The 9,025-nt window shown below is 48.3% G+C and overlaps 1 pseudogene; it reads right to left on the minus strand.

Moving 5' to 3' along the window:
- Positions 1-1,985: 1,985 nt before the first annotated feature.
- On the minus strand, positions 1,986-2,603 carry LOC121446708 (annotated as a pseudogene).
- Positions 2,604-9,025: the final 6,422 nt, after the last annotated feature.

The following is a 9,025-nucleotide window of genomic DNA, read 5'->3' on the forward strand; positions in this document are numbered from 1 at the left end:
CACCCATCAACAAAGCCCTGGGTCCAATCTCCAGCACCACAAACAACACCAAAATAATCCAAGGTGCTAATATTCAGATGAGCTAGGCTGGCCTCTGGTAGAGAGAAAGGCTCTTAGCTGTTGGCATGATGTGACCATCAGTAAAATGGAGTTCCTCAGTGTAATGGGGGACTCTATTCTTCACGGGTCACACACACAAGTGTCATGTGGGTCCACTCGGAAAAGGTTCAAAAATACATAATTGTAGGTGAAAAAGTGAGTTGTAGTCAGGCATGGTGGCGCACGCCCTTAATCCTAGGACTCTGGAGGGAGAGGCAGGCGGATCTCTGGGAGTTCCAGGACAGCCTGGTCTACATAGTGAGTTTAGTTATGTAGAGAGAGACCCTGCCAAAAAAAAAAAACAAAAACAAAAACGAGGATTATGGAGCCTGAACCAGTCATCTTCTGTAACCAGGCAAGGCTTCCAGTGGAGGGATTGGAACATCAACTCAGTCACAAAATCTTTGACTTAAAATTTGTCCTGCGTGCAAGATACGCTGGGATAATGGTGGTGCAGAACTTGTGGGAGTGGTCAACAATGGCTGGTCCAACTTGAGGGCCATGACACGAGAGGGAGACCATGCCTGACACTACCTATACGGCCAAGAACCAGAAACTGGCTAGCCCAGAGAACTAAGATAGAATCAAACACAACTGGCAAAAAAAAAAAAAAAAAAAAAAAGTCAATGAAATGATCCCTAATGATAGTCTGCTGTACTCGTAGACCAGAGCCTAGCCCAGTCATCACCAGGGAGGCTTCTGCCAGCAGCTGATGGGACGGATGCAGAGACCCACAGTCAAAAACCTGGTAGAGCCAGAGAACCCTGCAGAGGAAGAGGAAGGATCGTAGGAGTCGGAGGGGTTGCGAACACCACAAGAAGCAGAGCCCAGAGGGGCTCACAGAGACTGAAGTGGCAACCATGGAGCCTGCATAGGACTGACCTAGGCACTCAGCCTATTTGTTACAGCTTTGTAGCGTGGTGTTCTTGTGGGACTCCTAGCAGCGGAAGTGAGGAGGGTCTCTCACCCTTTGGCCTGTTCTTAGGACCCTTTCCTCTTACTAGGTTTACCTCACCCAACCTTGATATGAGGGTATATGCTAGTCTTATAGCAACTTGCTGTGCCGGGTTTGGTTGACATACCTGGGAAGTCTGCTCTTTTATGAAGGAAAACAGAGGAGGAGCCGGTCTGGGAGTGAGGGGAGGTGGAGTAAGGGGAAGCTGCAGTTGGGATGTAATACGTGAGAGAAAAATAAATTGATCAATAAATAAGCCTGAAAAAAGTAAGCCACAGTGTGTCATAAACGTTTCTTAACTGGGAACAGTGGTGGTACATATAACCCCAACATTTGGGAGGTAGAAGCAGGAGGATATAGGCTTTTCCTGACTGAAGTGAGTTATAGCTGACCTACCTCTAAAAAATGAAACGAAATAAAGGGACTTTCAGGGAGCAGGAAGAGCATGTGATGATTAACAGTCCAGAAGGAAGGCAGCCTCTGGGCACACCTGGGAGACTACTGAGATTAGGTTCCTTTAGGCAGAGGACCCACCCCCTTCTTTGGGAGGGAATGCCCTGGGCAAAGGAAGACCTTAGACTAAGAAAGAGGCAAAGGTTAGAGTCCTGGGAGTGGACACACTGTTACCAGCTGCCTCGGCCCCTTCCTGCCAGGCCTAAACGGACTGTGTCTTCAAGCTGCTAGCCAACAACAACAATAAAAAACAAGAACAAAACAAAACAAAAATCAAAAAAAAAAAAAAAACCAACCTAATCCTTTCTCCCCAAAGGCACTTGTCAGTGTGTTTTGTGAGCAGTACAAGTGATTAAGACAGTCACACAACAATTTAGAATATGGTCTGTGCACTCTCTCTGGTTTTTTTTTTTTTGGAAAGAAAAGAAATTTTATTAAAAAGAAAAATAACAAAGGAAACCAGGACCAGAGCGCAGGGTTAGTCCATCCGGGTCATCAGTGTCCTGGTGGTGATCTTGTCCTTTTCAATGATGTGGACAATGACGCCCATGCCCGAGACAGCATCCCGGTCCACGGTGTTCAGCATGGCTTGGGAAATGGTCTCAAACAGGTGTTCTGGATCCGTGTTGGGCTCCCAGAGAGACTCGCACATCCCATACATCTGTTCGGAGCAGGTACCACTGACTACAAAGTCGTCAGTTACCATGGGGCAGCCAATGAAGTCTAGAGAGCAAGTGAAGGGCTTAGAGGTCTTCAGGTCCAACCCGGCAATGACAGGCTCTGTGTAGTAGGGACCAAACCGTTTCTCATACAAGAGGCTGGCCACCACGCTCATGAGGGTATAGGGCTTGATCTGCCGACCTTCCTTCAGCTCATACAGGTTCAGCCGGAACTTGGGGCGCTAGGCAACTGTCTGGATATCAGTGGCCAGCTCGGCCAAGCCTATGTAGAGCCTGTCACCCATGGAAAAGATCTTCTGGAAGTCTGTGGTCACCATCTGGGCCTGGATCCCAAAACGCCTGTCAGCGGCGATGGCCACACAGTTCTTTCTCTTCATGGCCATGACAGCCCCTCAGTTATAGGACATAATAGGCATGATTGCGCTCTAGTAGGACTCCGAACGCCACTGCCACTGCGATTCTTGTAAACTGGCTCTGCCTTTCTCTCTCTGGTTCTTGACTAGCCTCAAACTCACTGTGTAGCAGAGGCTGGCCTTGAACTTCTAATCCTCCCTGCCTCAACCTCCCAAATACTGAGACTGCAAACCCGTTAAACATGCCTCTTTGAGGAAAAGGAGGGGGCACAGCTCATAGCTGAGTTACAATGCCTTATTTTTACTCTGCGAAAAGAACACTAGCTGTATGATTCATTTTTCCATTCGTTTTCATTGCTTGTCGTTTGCATTGACTGAGTCTGACTTTGTAGCCCAAAGTGGCCTTTGGCACTCTTTACGTTTAAATTTACAATAATTCTGTCTCCACCTGCTTGGTGCTGGGAACATAGTCATAAACCACCATGCCTTGGTGCTTCTTTAAAGTATATGTTGAAGGAAGCAAGGAAGGAAGGAAGGAAAGAAGGAAGGAAGGAAGGAAGGAAGGAAGGAAGGACTGCCCTGCACCTTAGCTGGGGAAAACAGTAGAGCTGTCCCTGGAGGTGGCGGTGCCAGTGAGCCAGTCCCTAGGGCGTGAGAGCAGAACTGGCCCCACTCCTTGCTGTCTGCTGCCTTGGGTAGGCTAGCCGGGGCGGTGCTGGAGAGCTGACCCAGGTATGAAGATAAGGGAAAGCTGGCAGGCTGATCAACCCGGCTACCACCCAGGTCCAAAACCAGGGCTGTGAGTTAGCCTACCCCAGCATCCACTTCATATCTAAACCACCGGAGCCTGTGAAGGGGCCAGACCTGCAGATCCAAAGTTGCAGGATCTCTATGACCCGAGGCAACAACAGGATATTCGGGAGTTCCAGTGAGGGCCCAGCATCGCTGGTGCAGCAGAAGCCAGAGGCCTTGGACCAGACCAATGACTTACAGCAACGAACACTTGCAAGTAAAGATGTACGGACTAAAGGGTTGACTGGGTGACTCGCTGTGTCGCCCTACAGCTTCCCTGCCAAGACTTTTGGTTTGTTTGTTTTCTTTTAAATTTTATTTTAGTGGGGGGAGGTTGCAAGGGAAGAGGGCGGATATGAAGGGATGGGAAGATGAATGGGATCGGAATGCATGATGTAAAATCCACAAAGAATCAACAAAACGTTTTTCAAAAACTGACAGGGTCTGGGGAAATGGCTCAGCTGGTACAGTGCTTGACTGTGCAAGCCGAAGAACCGAAGTTCCGACCTCCAGCACCCACAGAAAAGTGGGCACACGCAGGGTACATGCACTTGTAACCCCTGAACTGGGGAAGGAGGACACTGAAACGGTGGATCCCCAGAGCTTGCTGGCTAACTGAATCTGTGAGCTCCAGGTTCAGTGAGAGATTGTCTTAAAAAATGAAGTGGAAAGTGACTGCAGAAGCTACAGCGTCCGCCCACACATGCGCATACACACAGCACCACCATCACCTCCACCACCACCATCACCTCCACCACCTCCACCATCTCCACCACCACCACCACCTCCACCACCACCACCATCACCTCCACCACCTCCACCTCCACCATCACCTCCACCACCACCACCACCTCCACCACCACCACCACCTCCACCACCACCATCACCTCCACCACCTCCATCACCTCCACCACCTCCACCACCACCATCACCTCCACCACCACCATCACCTCCACCACCACCATCACCTCCACCACCTCCACCATCTCCACCACCACCACCACCTCCACCACCACCACCACCACCTCCACCACCACCATCACCTCCACCACCACCACCACCTCCACCACCACCACCACCTCCATCACCTCCACCACCTCCACCACCACCATCACCTCCACCACCACCATCACCTCCACCACCTCCACCATCTCCACCACCACCACCACCTCCACCACCACCACCATCACCTCCACCACCTCCACCTCCACCATCACCTCCACCACCACCATCACCTCCACCACCACCATCACCTCCACCACCTCCACCATCTCCACCACCACCACCACCTCCACCACCACCACCATCACCTCCACCACCTCCACCTCCACCATCACCTCCACCACCTCCACCACCAGTTCCTTCCTTTCTGCAGCGTCAGCCTGGAGCCCTGCCCTGCACCAGCCCTGCACCAGCCCTTACATCTCTCTGTCTGAGGTAGGCAGACAGGCTGGTGGAGCCAGGGAACGTGCTGCACCCCATTCTGAGCGCTCAGGCCTCTTGCACGCAGGGCCCCCCTATCTATGCCCTCAGGTGGTCACATTCTCGCCAAGGCTTTAGATCTCAGGCTTTGATCCTCCAGAACATCATGACAGGATGGACCCCCCCCAACTCTGAGGAGACCCAGGCCCTCAGGCCAGCTCCAGAAGATGGCAGGGGTAGGTGTTTGTACAGGTGGGCAGCCACAGACATGCTTCCCAGAGGCGATTTCCTTCCCTAGCAGATGTGGAACGGAGGGCTTTATCGGGCCTTTAAATTTTTAAAGACCTTAGCTGGTGATGTTTTTATCTTGCTGTCACCCTTTATCCAGGGAGTGGCTTTGGTGTCCTAACTATTGTGTAGCAGGGTGTGAAAGCCTACTCCAGCAAGCCCTACAAAATGCAGATTAGTGGCAGAGCCCGGAGACTTGTTAGAGTCTCTGCGGAGATCTTCCGGAGTCTTCTGTTAGTCCCCCTCCTGTCCTGGAGGTTGTCCTTTCTGGCTTGGGTCAACTGGTTCTTTACTGGCAAATCTTAAAACCTGATCTCTGTTTAAAACTACTTTTTAAACTCACAAATGACAACATTTTAAAATAGTTTTTTACATTGATTGACTGATTGGTGTTTATGTGTGAATACACTGAATCAGAGAACAACCTGGGGGAACTGGTGTTCTCCCTCTCTACCTTGTGGGTCCTGGGAATCAAATTTGGGCCATCAGGCTTGGTGGCAAGTGCCTTTACCTGCTGAGCCATCTCACTGGCCCAACAGTTTGTTTTTTTTTTTAAAAAAAATATTTATTTATTTATTATGTATACAGTATACAATATTCTGTCTGTATGTCTGCAGACCAGAAGAGGGCAGCAGACCTCATTACAGATGGTTGTGAGCCACCATGTGGTTGCCGGGAATTGAACTCATGACCTTTGGAAGAGCAGGCAATGCTCTTAACCACTGAGCCATCTCTCCAGCCCCACAGTTTGTTTTTTGTAAGAAAACAAAAAAGAAAAATATACAAATGTGATACAAGGAAAATGAGAGAGGAAGACACAATTACTAATAATTTTGCTATTCACTGACTTCTCTTTCAGAAGACCCAGATTCAATTTCAAGTACCTATATGGGCACCTCACACCTGTCTTGTAATTCCAATTTCAAGGGATTTGACATGCTCACACAGCCATACATGCAGGCAAAACACCAATATACATGAAATAAAAATAAATAAATGCATAAAGATTTTTAAAAGAGGGGCTGGAGAGATGGCTCAGAGGTTAAGAGCATTGGCTGCTCTTCCAGAGGTCCTGAGTTCAATTCCCAGCAACCACATGGTGGCTCACAACCATCTGTACTGAGATCTGGCACCTGGGCATACATGGAGGCAGAATGTTGTATACATAATAAATAAATATTTTAAAAAAAGATTTTAAAAAGAGAGAGAAAGAGAGAGAAATATGATTTCCAGCTGAGCGGTCATGGCACCTGCCTTTAATCCCAACACTGGGAAGCAGAAGCAAGCAGATCTTGGTGTTCAAGACCAGCCAGGGCTACACAAAGAAACACTGCCTGAAAAACAAAAAAGAAAGGCATGAGGTATCCAGCAGAAGATGATACTGAAGCAGAAGGATGGAGACTTCAAGTAAGGTATGAGCTACAAGGAGAGTTTGTAATCATTTGGAGTCAGGCATTGGTGGCACACGCCTTTAATCCCTGCACTTAGAAGGCAGAGGCAGGTCGGTCTCTGATTCAGGACTGACCTGATCTCCAGAGCAAGTTCTAGGATAGCCATGGCTACACAGAGGAACCCTGTCTCGAAAACCAAAAAAAGGAAGGAAGGAGGGAGGGAAGGAGAGAGGAAGGAAGGAAGGAAGGAGGGAGGGAAGGAGAAAGGAAGGAAGGAAGGAAGGAAGGAAGGAGGGAGGGAAGGAGAAAGGAAGGAAGGAATGAGGGAGGGAGGAAGGGAGGGAGGGAGGGAGGGAGAAAGGAAGGAAGGAAAGAAGGAAGGAAGGAAGGAAGGAAGGAAGGAAGGAAGGGTCTTGCAGCAAGATGCTGTCCTGAAAGAAAAGGGAACGGGGCTCTGTATCTCGTCGTTAGTTCATTTGGTAACAGCTGCACGCCTTGTCGTTTGCCATCACGCCTACAGGGAACAAGGTGTGCTGCGCATGCGCTCAGACTCTTCGTGGTGTTCCCAATGAACGAAGAGCGTCAAGCACACAGAGAAATGCCAGCTTCAACAGTGAGAACGACAACAGGCTCAGTTCAATAGATCTTTCTTTTTTATTGTTGTTGTTGGTGGGTTTTTTTTTTAATTTTTTTCCAGACAGGTTCTCTATACCCAAGGCTGATCTGGAACTCAGACACCCGCCTGCCTCTGCCTCCTAAGAGCTTGGATCAAAGGTGTGCTCCACCAAGCCTAGCTGCTATGACTTCTTTTTCGGTTTCATTTTTCGAGTTATTTTTTTTCTTTTCTTTTCTTTCTTTCTTTTTTTTTCTTTTCTTTTGTTTGCCTGCATGTATGTCTGTGCACTGTGTGTGTACCTGGTATCTGCAGAGGCCAGAAGATGGTGTTAGATTCCCTAGAACTGGAGTTACTGACAGTGTGAGCTGCCATGTGGGGCTGAGAACTGAACCCAGGTCCTCTGAAAGAGCAGTCAGGGCTTTTAATAGCCGAGTCATCTCTCCACCCTACTTTTTAATACAAACGCATTTCTTTTTTATGTGTATGAGTTCTTTGCCTACACAGATGTACATGTACCAAGTACATGCCTGGTGCCCGTGGAAGCCAGAGAGGCCAACAGATCCCTTGGAAGTGAAGTTACAGAAGGTGGTGAGCTACCATGTGGACGCTGGGAACTGAACCCAGGTCCTCTGGAGGAACGGTCAGTACTCTTAACAACTGAGCCATCTCCCCAGCTCCACATTTGAAACTCTTACATCTCTTGCCTCTCGTTCCCAAGTGCTAGGATTGAAGGCGTGTGGCTTTGTGCCCTGCATGTTTAGAGTTTTTTGAGACAGGGTCACATGTAGCCCACAATGGCTTAAAACAATCTACTTAGCTGAGGCTGGCCTTGAACTCCTGATCTTCCTGTTTTAGCTTCTAGAGTACTGGCTTATTATTATTGCTGTTGTTATTTTGACACAAGATTTCATCAAATTGCCAGGCTGGACTCAAATTCTGGATGTAGCCTCGGCAGGCCTTAAACATTCAGTTCTCCTATTATAGCCTCCCAGGGAACTAGCTTTATAGGATCATGCTATCAGGGTCTGATAATTTTTTAAGTTGTTCTACTTTATTTTATTTATTGTATGTGTATGAGTGTTTTACTTGGATGGTATTGCTGTGCACTACGCATGTGCCTTTGGAGGCCAGAAGAAGGAACTGGAGCTGCGGGTATCTAGTTGAGAGTCTTCATGTGGATGCCGAGAACCAAACTCAGAGTCTCACAATCACTAATACCAGCTGCTCAGTCACCTCTCCAGCTCTGAAACCCATCTAGAATATCATGAGGGTTTCTGCTTTGAGATAGTCTTCCTCTGTTGCTCAGCTGACCTTGAAGGTGAGCCTGCCTCTGCTCCCTAGTGTTGGTATTCTAGGTACACACCATAATACCTGGTCTTAGATATTATTTTTAATTATTTGTTTATTTATTTATTTACATTTTTTGAGACAGAGCCTCGCTGTGTAGCCCAGGGTGACCTCAAACTCACCATTCTCCTGCTTCTGCCTCCCAAGTGTTGAGTACAAAATACCACATCCAACAGAATAAGTAGGTCCAAATATTATATTACAAATTATTCTGAAAAGCTGAGGAGATAGCCTGGAGGATAAGAACATTGCCGTCCAAGAATGAGAGCCTGAGTTCAGATTCCACACATACATTAGAAGCTAGGGGTGGCTGTGCACACACCTGTAACCCCAGCACTGTTGGGGATGGAGACAGGAGCTTGGGGCTTGCTGGGCACCAGCAGCCAGCCTGGCTCCAGGTTCAGTGAGATACCATGTGTCAAGTGAACAGAGCAAAGAGCGATAGAGCCAACACTGTCATCCTCCTCCAACCATGCACACGCCTGCATGTGTGTACACACCATACACACCCACACCACACTCACATACATATACAATACATCCTAAAGAAGATATATCAGTCAGTAAAGTGCAAGCCTTGCCAGTATGAGGACCTAAGTTTGATTCTAGAACCCATGTTAAAAAAAAAA

This window comes from Microtus oregoni, unplaced genomic scaffold, assembly GCF_018167655.1.
Source record: "Microtus oregoni isolate MIOR12 unplaced genomic scaffold, Mior012 000004F_ref0000308, whole genome shotgun sequence".
NCBI lineage: Eukaryota > Metazoa > Chordata > Mammalia > Rodentia > Cricetidae > Microtus > Microtus oregoni.